Here is a 13,970-nt window from a genome sequence, read left to right on the forward strand (position 1 = left end):
AGCGTCTGTCAGTAAAAGGCCTTCCGTTGCTTCAGGTGAGGGAGCGCCAGAAATGTTCGATTGTGAAACAAATTCAGAACAGAGAAAAAAAATACTTTGACGCCGTGAATCGAACGACCACGCCAGGACTTTGTTAGTATCGACGTCCGGCGCCTTTTCCTTCAGCTCATGCAGTCACTGCTGCCGCCACAATTGTGGTGAGGAGAATTGTAAGCAAAGGGCTATTTTTTTCTGGAAAGCAGGAAAAGCTGAGACAAGAGGCGCGTTTGAATTAGTAAAAATATATCTACCGCGAACAGTATAATATTTGTTTCATATAGTGCAGATTGATGTTTTGCTGTGTTCGATCAGCAGGTGCCGCAGATGACAAAAGATAATAAGCAAACTGTGTCGTTACTCTGATTCGAAGCGAGGTTGCTGCGGCCACAACACAGAGTACTAACCACTATACGATCACGGCGCCATACAGCAGCTGTCGCAAAGATGCTCGCACCACAGATGTCACACGCAGCACTTCTTAGAAAAGGTGGATTCTTTTCATGAGGCCAAAATCAGCTCCGCCAGAAATAATGGCAGCAATGGAATTCGACCCACACCCTCAGCGACTGGAGCGTTAATCCAGAATGCTGCAGCCATCGGCAAATTTAAAAGGATTGTAGCCCTTTCACCTGGGAAGAAATGAGCCTCTTGAGCGTTGTGAAAAAAAGCCAAGGAGTGGAGGCTGGGTCATTCAATATATTTAAGGAGGCGACATAGAGATTTTTGAGCGATAAGGAATTAAAGGCTTATGGGGAGTCGAATGGAGAATCTATTGTTGACTCGACTGGCGCTTTGATCAGCTGAGCCACGCAGCCAAACCACGCTTTTACCAGCTTAACTTCACTGAGTCCACTTTCACTTCCTTTTGGAGTGTGAGGCAGTTTTGGATCTAACCATCTCTCTTGTCTATTCCGCCATCTGTCCCGATGCTGCTGCTATCACTCACTGCGTTTATCTCAGTTTCAATCTCTGGTTGATCTGAAGGAAGTCCAGTATTTGTTTCGAACATGAACTAAATGAGAACATAACAACATAAGAAATTGGAGCAGCATTAAGCCATTTTGCCACTCGAGCCTGCTTCGACATTGAATTAGAACATGGCTGATCTACAACTGTACATGGAATTGCGAAGGCCACACCTAGAGTACTGCATACAGTTCTGGAGTTCATATATTAGGAAGGATATACTTGCATTGGTGGCTGTTCAGAAAAGCTTCACTACGTTGTGACGAAATGATGAATAGGTTGGGCATATACTCATTGGAATTCAGAATGGGCATATACTCATTGGAATTCAGAAGAATGAATGGTATTCTTATCGAAACATATACGTTAATGAAGGTGCTCGAAAAGACGAATACAGAAAGGATATTTGCAAACGTAGGGAAAGTGAAAGTAGCGGACATAGTCTCAGAATAAGCGGCAGCACATTTAAAATAGAGAAGAGGGGGAATGTATTCTACCTAACAATATAAGGAAATAAGAACATAAGAAATAGGACCAGGATTAGGCCATTTGGTCCAAAAAGCCTGTACCACCGTTCAATAAAGCCGTGGCTGATCTGATCATGGATTCAACTGCATTTCCTTGACCGCTCCCCATAACCCTTTAACCCACTTATCGCACAATTGTCTGTATATCTCTGCCTGAAATGTATTCAAACAGCCTCCACAGCTCTCTGGGGCAGAAATTTGCAAAGATTTACAACCTTGTGAGAGAAGCAATTCCTCCTCATCTCAGTTTTAAATAAGTGGCGAATTATTCTGAGACTATATCCCTCCCTGCTGCACCACTGCTCAAGCCACGTATTCATCTGCGCGATCCTGCGATTCCTACTCTGACTATCACGTGGCACTGGTAGCAATCCCGAGATTACTATTTTGAGGTCCTACTTTTTAATTTAGCTCCAAGCTCCTTAAATTCGTTTCGTAGGACCTCATCCCTTTTTTTTTTACCTATGTCTTTGGTACCAATGTGCACCATGACAACTGGCTGATCTCCTTCCCTGTCCAGAATGTCCTGCACCAGCTCCGAGACATCCTTGACCCTTGAACCAGGGAGGCAACATATCATCCTGGAGTCTCGGTTGCGACAGCAAAAGACAGAAAGGAGACGACGAAAAGTGGAGGGCAGAGAAACCCAAGGAAAAGAGGAAAAAGGGCCACTGTACAGCAAAATTCTAAAAGGACAAATGGTGTTAAAAAAACAAGCCTGAAGGCTTTGTGACTTAATGCAATGAGTATCCGCAATAAGGTGGATGAATTAACTGTGCAAATAGATGTTAACAAATATATGATGTGATTGGGATTACGGAGACGTGGCTCCAGGATGATCAGTGCTGGGAACTCAACATCCAGCTGTATTCAACATTCAGGAATGATAGAACAAAAGGAAAAGGAGGTGGGGTAGCATTGCTGGTTGAGGAGGAAATTAAGGCAATAGTTTGGAAGGACATTAGCTTGGATGATGTGGAATCTATATGGGTAGAGCTGCAGAATACCATAGGGCAAAAAACGTTAGTGGGAGTTGTGTACAGACCTCCAAACAATAGTAGTGATGTTGGGGAGGGCATCAAACATGAAATTAGGGGTGCGTGCAATAAAGATGCAGCAGTTATAATGGGTGACTTTAATATGCACATAGATTGGGATAGCCAAACTGGAAGCAATACGGTGGAGGAGGATTTCCTGGAGTGCATAAGGGATGGTTTTTTAGACCAATATGTCGAGGAACCAACGAGGGGGGAGGCCATCTTAGACTGGGTGTTGTGTAATGAGAGAGGATTAATTCAATCTCGTTGTGCGAGACCCCTTGGGGAAAAGTGACCATAATATGGTGGAATTCTGCATTAGAATGGAGAATGAAACAGTTAATGCAGAGACCATGTCCAGAACTTAAAGAAGGGTAACTTTGAAGGTATGAGGCGTGAATTGGCTAGGATAGATTGGCGAATGATACTGAAGGGGTTGACTGTGGATGGGCAATGGCAGACATTTAGACACCGCATGGATGAACTACAAAAATTGTACATTCCTGTCTGGCGTAAAAATAAAAAAGGGAAGATGGCTCAACCGTGGCTATCAAGGGAAATCAGGGATGGTATTAAAGCCAAGGAAGTGGCATACAAATTGGCCAGAAATAGCAGCGAACCCGGGGACTGGGAGACATTTAGAACTCAGCAGAGGAGGACAAAGGATTTTATCAGGGCAGGGAAAATGGAGTACGAGAAGAAGCTTGCAGGGAACATTAAGACGGATTGCAAAGGTTTCTATGGATAGGTAAAGAGAAAAAGGTGAGTAAAGAAAACGTAGGTACCCTGCAGTCAGAATCAGGGGAAGTCATAACAGGGAACAAAGAAATGGCGGACCAATTGAACAAGAACTTTGGTTCGGTATTCACTGAGGAGGACACAAACAACCTTCCGGATATAAAAGAGGTCGGAGGGTCTAGTAAGGAGGAGGAACTGAGGGAAATCCTTATTAGTCAGGAAATTGTGTTGGGGAAATTGATGGGATTGAAGGCCGATAAATCCCCAGGGACTGATGGACTGCATCTCAGAGTACTTAAGGAGATGGCCTTGGAAATAGTGGATGCATTGGCAATCATTTTCCAACAATCCATTGACTCTGGATCAGTTCCTATGGAGTGGAGGGTAGCCAATGTAACCTCACTTTTTAAAAAAGGAGGGAGAGAGATAACAGGGAATAACAGCCTGACATCGCTAGTGCGTAAAATGATGGAATCAATTATTATGGATGTCATAGCAGTGCATTTGGGAAGAGGTGATATGATAGGTCCAAGTCAGCATGGATTTGTGAAAGGGAAATCATGCTTGACAAATTTCCTGGAATTTTTTGAGGATGTTTCCAGTCGAGTGGACAAGGGGGAACCAGTTGATGTAGTATATTTGGACTTTCAAAAGGCTTTCGACAAGGTCCCACACAAGAGATTAATGTGCAAAGTTGAAGCACATGGGATTGGGGGTAGTTTGCTGACATGGATTGAGAACTGGTTGTCAGACAGGAAGCAAAGAGTAGGAGTAAATGGGGACTTTTCAGAATGGCAGGCAGTGACGAGTGGGGTACCGCAATGTTCTGTGCTGGGTCCCCAGCTGTTTACACTGTTATTAATGATTTAGACGAAAGATTAAAAGTAGTATCTTCAAATTAGCGGATGACACTAAGTTGGGTGGCAATGTGAGCTGCGAGGAAGATGCTATGAGGCTGCATAGCGAATTAGGTAGGTTAGGTGAGTGGGCAAATGCATGGCAGATGAAGTATAATGTGGATAAATGTGAGGTTATCCACTTTGGTGGTAAAAACAGAGAGACAGACTATTATCTGAATGGTGACAGATTAGGAAAAGGGGAGGTGCAACGAGACCTGGGTGTCATGTACATCAGCCATTGAAGGTTGGCATGCAGGTACAGCAGGCGGTTAAGAAAGCAAATGGCATGTTGGCCTTCATAGCGAGGAGATTTGAGTACAGGGGCAGGGATGTGTTGCTACAGTTGTACAGGGCCTTGGTTTTGGTCTCCTAACCTGAGGAAGGACATTCTTGCTATTGAGGGAGTGCAGCGAAGGATCACCAGACTGATTCCCGGGATGGCGGGACTGACCTATCAAGAAAGACTGGATCAAGTGGGCTTGTATTCACTGGAGTTCAGAAGAATGAGAGGGGATCTCATAGAAACGTTTAAAAATCTGACGGGGTTAGACAGTTTCGATGCAGGAAGAATGTTCCCAATGTTGGGGAAGTCCAGAACCAGGGGACACAGTCTAAGGATAAGGGGTTAGCCATTTAGTATCGAGATGAGGAGGAATTTCTTCACCCAGAGAGTGGTGAACCTGTGGAATTCTCTACTGCAGAAAGTTGTTGATGCCAATTCACTAAATATATTCAAAAAGGAATTAGATGAAGTCCTTACTACTAGGGGAATCAAGGGGCATGGTGAGAAAGCAGGAATGGGGTACTGAAGTTGCATGTTCAACCATGAACTCATTGATTGGCGGTGCAGGCTAGAAGGGCCGAATGGCCTGCTCTTGCACCTATTTTCTATGTTTCTATGTTTCTAGTTTTCTTTTTCCCTGATAAGTGGAAACATCCTCTCTGCATCCACCTTGTCGAGCCGCCTCATTATATTATATGTCTCAATAATTTGACCTCTCATCCTTCTGAACTGCAATGTGTACAGGTGCAACCTACTGACCCAAAATGTACGCAGTACTCTCGGTGTCGCCTCATCAATACCGTGTATACTTGTAGCAGAACCTCTCTGCTTTTATACTCAATACCCATTCAATAAATGTCAACATTCCATTTGCATTCCTGATTACCTGCTCTATCTGCATACTAAATTTTTGTGTTTCGTGCACACGGAACTGCAGGACCATCTGAACTGCAGCATTTTGAAATTTTCCTCCATTTAAAACTAATTTGCTTTTATACATTTCTACCAAAGTGGATAACCTCACAGTTTCCCAAATTATACTGCTCCTGCCAAATGTTTGCTCAGTCTCTTAGCCTGGCTATATCTCTTTGCAAATTATTTGTAACCACCTCACAACTTGCTTTCCCACCCATCTTTCTTTCATTAGATAAATTGGCGACATTGCACTTGGTTCCTTCAGCCAAATCAATTATATAGATTGCAAGTTGTGGAGGTCGCAGCACCTATTTTCTTTTAATTAACCAATCTTCTATCAATGCTAATATATTACCCCGAACCCAAGACCACGGTTTTATCTTGTGCAGCAACCGTTTATGTTGCATTTTACAGAATGCTTTCTGGAAAGCTAAATTCACCACATCCAATGGTTACCTCTTATTCACCCTGCTCGTTACATTCTCAAAGAACTCCAGCAAATTTTTCAAACATGGATTCTCTTTGATAAAACCATGATTGTTTAAGTTATGCTTTTCGAAATGATCTGCTACTGCTTCCTTAATAATGGACTCCAGCATTTTCCCAACGACAGATGTTAGGAAAACTGATCTATAGTTTCCTGTTTTCTGTCTGCATCCGTTTTTACAGAGGGGCGTTACATTTCCGGGTTTCCAATAGGCTGGGAGCTTCCCAGAATCCAGGAAAATTTGTCAGTTTACAACCAATGCATCCACTATCACTTTAGCCATTTGTTTTAAGATCCTCGGATGCAAGCCGTCAGGTCCAGGGACTTGTGCGCCTTTATGCACATTAATTAACCGAGTACTGTATCTTTCATGATAGTGAGCAAACCTTCCCGAAAGCCCATTGAGTATCCGCAATTGGGATATTTTAGTGTCTTCTACCGTGAAGTCCGTTACAAAATATTTGTTCAACGTCTCTGCCATTTCCGGGCTCCCCATTATTAATTACCCAGTCTCGCCCTCTATGGGGACCAACATTTACTTTAGCCATAGTTTTCCTTCTTTTGTAGCGGAAGAAACACTTGTTATCTGCCAGTTTACTTTCAGGTGGGCAGGAGCATGGCAAAGGGAATTTATTCCGAAGAAGTTTGGAGTAATGCGTTTGGGGAGGGCTAACAGGGCAAGGGAATGCACATTAAATGTTAGAACATTTGGAAGTGTAGAGGAATAAAGGGAGCTTTGAGCGCAGGTAAACACATGCCTGTCTGTAGCAGACCACATCAGCCATGATCTTATAGAATCAAGGGGACAAATGGCCGAATTATGCTCATATTTCATATTTTCTCATGCTCTGACAATTTGTTATAATGGCATATGGAACACATGGGCTAAAACTACCAAACTGCGTGTAGTTCTTCTCATTTCATTACAGGGACGAGGTGATTGCCGTCGAGCTGGTGGAAAGCAGATTTAAGAGAATGTTGACTGGATTGGAGGATATTAGCTATCAGGAAAGATTACATGGGATGGATTCATTTTTTCCAGAGTAGCAGATGCTGAGAAGTGAACTCATTGAGGTGTATACAATTATGAGGCTTTAGATAAAATGGACAGTAACGACCTATTACACTTAGGATATGGATCAACAACAAGAGGGAATAAATTAACATAATCAGTTGGGACTCAATGGATTTTTTCACCCATAGAAAGATGGAGGTGTGAAATGCTCAGCCTGAAAAGGCGGTAGAGGCAGAAGACTGTACCGTATCTAAAAATGACCTGGATGTGCAATAGAACTGCCCTAACTTACAGGGCTACGGATCCAGTTTTTGAAAGAAGGATTCGGCTGGAACCAACTAGGGGGCAGGCCATCTTAGACTGAATGTTGTGTAATGACAGAGGATAAATTAGCAATCTCGTTGTGCGAGGCCCCTTGGGAAAGAGTGTCCATAATATGGTGGAATTCAACATTAGGATGGAAAATGATACAGTGTATTCAGAGACCATGGTCCATAACGTAAAGAAGGGTACCTTTGAAGGTATGAGGCGTGAATTGGATAGGATACATTGGAGAATGATACTTAAGGGGTTTTCAGTGGATGGGCAATGGCAGACATTTAGAGACTGCATGGATGTACTGTAACAATTGTAAATCCATGTCTGGCACAAAAATAAAAAGGGAATGTGGCGCAACCGTGGTTATCAAGGGAAATCAAGGACAGTATTAAAGCCAAGGAAGTGGCATACAAATTGGCCAGAAATAGCAGCAAACCTGGGGACTGGGAGACATTTAGAACTCAGCAGAGGAGGACAAAGGGTTTGATTAAGGCAGGGAAAATAGATACGAGAGGAAGCTAGCAGGGAACATTAAAACGGACTGCAAATGCTTCTCTATATATGTGAATAGAAAAAGGTTCGTAAAGACAAACTTAGGTCCCGTGAATTCAGAATCAGGGGATGTCTTAATGGGGAATAAAGAAATGGCAGACCAATTGAACAAGTACTTTTGTTCGGTGTTCGCGAAGGAGGACGCAAACAACCTTCCGGATATAAAAGGGGTCAGAGGGTCTAGTAAGAAGGAGGAACTGAGGGAGATCCTTATTAGTCGAGAAATTGTGTTGGGGAAATTGATGGGATTGAAGACCGATAAATCCACAGGGTCATGATGGTCTGCATCCCAGAGTATTTAAGGAGGTGGCCTTGGAAATAGCGAATGCATTGACAGTCGTATTCCAACATTCCATAGAATCTGAATCAGTTCCTCTGAAGTGGAGGGAATCCAATGTAACCCAACTTTTTAAAAAAGGAGGGAGGTGGAAAACAGGGAATTATACACCGGACAGCCTGACATAGATAGAGGGTAAAATGAGGGAATCAATTATTAAGAATGTCATAGCAGCGCATTTAGAAAGATGTGCATTATAGGTCCAAGTCAGCATCGATTTTTGAAAGGAAAATCATGCTTGACAAATCTTCTGGAATTCTTTGTGGATGTTTCCAGTGGAGTGGACAAGGAAGATGATGTGGTGTATTTGGACTTTTAGAAGGCTTTCGCCAAGGTCCCACACAAGAGATTAAAATGCAAAGTTAATGCACATGGGATTGGGGGTACTGTGCTGACGTGGATTGACAACTGCTTGGCAGACAGGAAGCAAATAGTACGTGTAAATGGGTACTTTTCAGAATGGCAGGCAGTGACGTTGTGGTACCTCAAGGTTATGTGCTGATGCCTCAGCTGTTTACACTGTACAACAATGATGTAGACAAGGGGATTAAATGAAGTATCTCCAAATTTGCGGATGACACTACGTTGGGTGGCAGAGTGAGCTGCGAGTAGGATGCTATGAGGCTTCAAAGTGTCTTGGATAGGTTAGGTGCGTGGGCAAATGCTTGGCAGATGGAAGCAATATGTGGATAAATGACAGGTTATCCACTTTCGTGGTAGAAACAGAGAGACAGACTATTATCTGAATGGTGACAGATTATGAAAAGGGGAGGTGCAACTAGAATAGGGTGTCATGGTACATCAGTCATTGAGTGTTGGCATGCAGGTACAGCAGGTGGTTAAGAAAGAAAATGGATTATTGGCCTTCATAGCGAGGGGAGGTGAGGACAGGCGCAGGGCCGTGTTACATCAGTTGTACTTGGCCTTGTTGAGGCCACACCTGGAGTAGTGTGTACAATTTCGTCTCCTAACATGAGGAAGGACATTATTGCTATTGAGAGAGTGTAGCGAAGGTTCACCAGACTGAATCCCGGGATGGCGGGACTGACATATCAAGAAAGACTGGATTAGCTGAGCTTTTATTCACTGGACTTCAGAGGAATGAGAGGGGATCTCATAGAAACGTTTTAAAATTCTGACGGGTTCAGACAGGTTATGTGCAGGAAGAATGTTTCCAATGTTGGAGAAGTCTAGAACCAGGGGTCACAGTCTTACGATAAGGGGTAAACAATTTAGGACCGAATGAGGAGAAACTTCTTCACCCAGAGAGTGGTGAACCTGTGGAATTCTCTACAACAGAAAGTTGTTGAGGCCAATTCACCAAATATATTCAAAAAGGAATTAGATGTAGTCCATACTAATCGGTGGATCCAGGGGAATGGCGAGAAAGCAGGAATGGGGTACTGAAGTTGCATGTTCAGCCATGAACTCATTGAATAGCGGTGCAGGCTCGCAGGGCTGAATGACCTGCTCTTGCACCTATTATCTATATTTGTACTCCTCCAGCCACGTATTCATCTGATGTATCCTGCGATTCCTACACTGTCTAACACGTGGCAATGTTACCAATTCTGAGATTAGTATTTTGAGGTACTACATTTTAATTTAGCTCCTAGCTCCCTAATTGCGTCTCGTAGGACTTCTTCACGTTTTTTTACCTATATCGTTGGTAATTATATGCACCCCGACAAGTGGCTGTTCACCCTCCCTTTCCAGAATGTCCTTCACCTGCTCCGAGAAATCTTCGACCCTTGCACCAGGGAGCGAATGTACCATCCTGGAGTCTCGGTTGCGGTCTCCTTCCAATTGAATCCTCTATCGCTAACGCTCTCCCACTCTTTTTCCTGCCCTCCTGTGCAGCAGAGCCAGACATGGTGCCAGGAACTTGACTGCTGCTGCCTTCCCCTGAAGATTCATCCGCCTCAACCGTACCCAAAGCGGTGTGTCTCTTTTGCAGGGGGATGAACGCAAATGACCACTGCAATACCTTTCGTGCACTGATCTTCCTGTTGGTCACCCGTTCCCTATCTGGCTTTTCCTGCGATGTGACCAACTCGCTAAACGTGCTATTCACGTCATTCTCTGCATCGTGGATGCTCCAGACTGAATCCAGCCGCAACGCTCGTGCTGCAATGCGGTCTGTTATGAACTGCAGACTGATGCAGTTCCCGCACAAACAGTCGTCAGGGGCACCAGAGGCGTCCCTGAGTTCACATGTAGTACAGGAGGAGCATAAAACGTGTCCGAGCTCTCCTGCCATGACTTAACTCTTGGATTAACTTAATTGGGCAACAACAATGTTAAAAGGTTACTTACTGATAAAGAAAGAAAAATAAAAACTACATACCAAACACCAGTCATTCACTTACCCCTTTGGCTGTGACGTCACCTTTAAATTTCTTTCTACATCTCCTTTGCATTCTCAGTGTTGCTGCAGCAGCTGGCCTCAGCTATGCGTTGGGCCTTTTTAGAAGTCTCTCTGAGGCATATCGCGAGCCGCTTCGACTCGCTACGAACTCCCGAGTCTCAACGATGCGTTGAGCCTTTTTTTAGACCTCTCCGGCGCACCTCCCGAGCCTCTCCGACTCACCAAGAACTCCAGAGCCTCACCGACACGTTGGGCCTTTTTATAAGCCGCTCCGACGCACCTCCGGAACCTATCCGAGTCACCACGAATTCCGAGCCTCAGCGACGCGTTGGGACTTTTTATAGGCCTTTCCGACGCAAGTCCCGAGCCACCTCGTCTCACTTCGAACTCCGGAGTATCAACGTCGTGCAGGACCTTCTTATAGGCTTCTCCGACCACCTCCCCAATCTCTCCGACACATTTCGAACTCCAGAATTTCAGAGACGCGTTGTGCCTTTTTATAGGACCATCTGACGCACCTCCCGAGCCTCTCTGTATCACTACGAACTCCCGAGACTCAGCGACGCGTTGGGTCTTTTTGTAAGCCTCTCTAACGCTTCTACCGAGGCTATCCAACACAACACGAACTCCCGAGCCTCAGCTACGCGCTGCGCCATTCTATAGGCCTCTCCGACTCAACTTCCGAGCCTCACCGATGCGCTGGTCCTGTTACTAGGCCTCTCCAACTCACCGTTAGCTCGCGCGACTCAGCGACGCGTTGAGCCTTTTTATAGGACTCTCTGGCGCACCTCCAGCCTCTCCGACTCACCACGAACAATATACTTATCAGTTTCATAATGGAAACGGCTCACTCCTTCAAATATAAACAAGTAAATACCAAAGCGCTATCAAAGAACTGTCACCTGCCCTGAATCATTGTGGCTCTTTGGAATCTAAATGCTAACATGGAACTACTAATAAGTAGATAAAATGTGAGGGAAACACCAATTATCATTTCAACGTCGAATCATTGCCTGATCTTAGCGAGGATTGAACAACTTTGGCATTGCATCTGCCTGCACTATCATACAAGTACTTCCCCCAACCCGTTGTGCCACTAGAGCCATACTATGGCAATTCAATGTGAGGCATAAGTGCTCCCAAGTTACAGCTGCATTTTCCACCGATCTTATATACAAGTGTGCATCGAGTCATTCCGCTCAAAAATAGCCCATTAATTCCATCGTCTCTGTGCCACACTCAGAAAAATGTTTCAAATTATTCTCACGCCAGATTTTACGCCAAAGCCCTGCTTTATATTTCGTGTGTCTGTTTATTATTTACAATGCAGGAAGGATATATTCACCTTGGAGTGAGTGCAGCGTACGACTTTCCAAATTACACCTAGAATCCAAGGCGAGATTACAAATTTAGAGTTGTATTCTATTGAATTTAGAAGGATAAGGTGTGATTTGACCAATCAATTCAAGATAGTAAGGGGAAATGTTAGTATAAGCAGAGATACATTTTTCCCGCTGTCAGTGGAATCTCGGATTAGGGGACATAGTTCTTCAAATTAGAGCCAAAAGTGAACTTAGCCAACACGTCTGCTCAAAAAGGATGATAACGTTTGGAACTCTCTTCTGCAAACTGAAATTGATGATCGATGAACTGGTTATTTTAAATCTGACGTTGAAATATTTGTGTCAATGAATGGCAGGATATGGGCCAAAGGAAGCCAGATAAATATCAGCCATTTTCTCATTGAGTGGCAGAACAGGCTCGATGTGCTCAATGGTCTACACCTGTTCCTATGTACACATCCTCTCCTCTGTGCATTTTTACACATTTAGGGAGTAGGCAGATGTGAATGATTTACAGGGAAAAATTCAGATCATATCTTCAAGTCTTCCACTCACATAATGATGCACGGACTCACGGATTCATTCATTCAGAATCAATCGAGATATAGAGAATCCGAGATAAACACAGCCAGGCGGACCTGCAATACTCTCAATGATCAAAATGCTGTTATCAGAGATTGCAGATACATGTCCTGCGGCTGCCTTTTTATACATTGGTCAATAGCTTTCGCTATATGCACCGGATGCACTTTACTTCCGACATTACTAAATCAGTGTACTTCGTCCATCCGGAATCTATGGTATCCACTGTCGTGAGCTGCTCTTCCAGTGAAGTTTACAGACAGAAGATGATCCTACATTTTCTCCATTGTCGAGTGCCCATTTCCGCAACGAACGAAGCCAAACAGAATGAGGGTTATACATTGAATTAGCAATCAGGAATCTATGGCTCACTGGCGAAAACTCCGTTTGAACCCGACAACCACAGCCTTGTGTGGTACAGAGTTTATCGAAGAGAAATCATGTTTCCATAAATTTGTTAGAGTTTTTGAGTTTGCAACTAGCAGAATAGGGAAGGGCAACTCGTGCATTTGTGTGTTAGGGTTTTCAGAAGGCATTCAATAAGCTGCAATCTAAGAGAGTATTAATGAATATAGTGCTCAATGGATTGGGGTTATTACACTAACGTAGATTGAGGATTGGTTAACGGTGAGGACAAATGAATTTTGGTTTGCTGTAAATTATGAGGTTCCGCAATGTTCGGTGCTTGGACCTCAGCAATTCTCACAATATATCAATGATTTGATTCACTAGACAAAGTGTAGTGTATTGAAGTTTGCCAATGATATAAAGTTAGGTGGGAATTTAAGTTGTGAGCAGGATGCAAAGATGCTTCAAGGGAATATAGACAGGCTAAGTTAATGGGCAAGAACGTGGCAAATGGAATATAGTGAGGAGAAATGTCATGTTTTCCACTTTTGCAGAAACAATAGAAAAGCAGAGATTTATTAAATGGTGAGAGAGTGGAAACTACTAGTATCCAAAGACCTTGGTGTCTTTGTACACGAATCACGGAAAGATAAAATGCATGTAGAGCAAGCAATGACGAGAGGTAAAGGTATGTTCGCCTTTATTACAAGAGGACTTGAATGTAAGAGTGAAGAAGTCTTAGTATAATTATACAGGGCACTGGTGAGTGCACAGGTGGAGAATTGTATACAGTTTTGGACTCCTTGTCTAAGTCATGGCGTGAGTGTTCCTACAAGGAACGATTAAGTAGACTGGGGTGATATTCTCCACAGTTTAGAATAATTAGATGTGATCTCATTTACTAATACACAATTCTTACTGGGTCAGTGAGTGTTTTTGTATCTGGGATGTTATTCCTGATTGGAACGAGGGATCACATTTCCTGAATTTAGCGTCATCTATTTAGGACAGTGATGAGGAGAAATATCTAAACTTTAGAATGTTGTGAATATTTAGAATTCTCTATCGGCGAGTGATGATGAGGCTCTGTCATTGAGCACATTCAAGACGGAAATCAATAGATTTTTGAAATTAAGGGAATCAAGGGAGATGGCAAAAGTGCGGACAGATTAAATTGTGGTCGAGGTTCAGCCATAAACTCGATCAATGCCTGAGC

This window comes from Pristiophorus japonicus, unplaced genomic scaffold (assembly GCF_044704955.1).
Source record: "Pristiophorus japonicus isolate sPriJap1 unplaced genomic scaffold, sPriJap1.hap1 HAP1_SCAFFOLD_35, whole genome shotgun sequence".
NCBI classification, from domain to species: Eukaryota; Metazoa; Chordata; class Chondrichthyes; family Pristiophoridae; genus Pristiophorus; species Pristiophorus japonicus.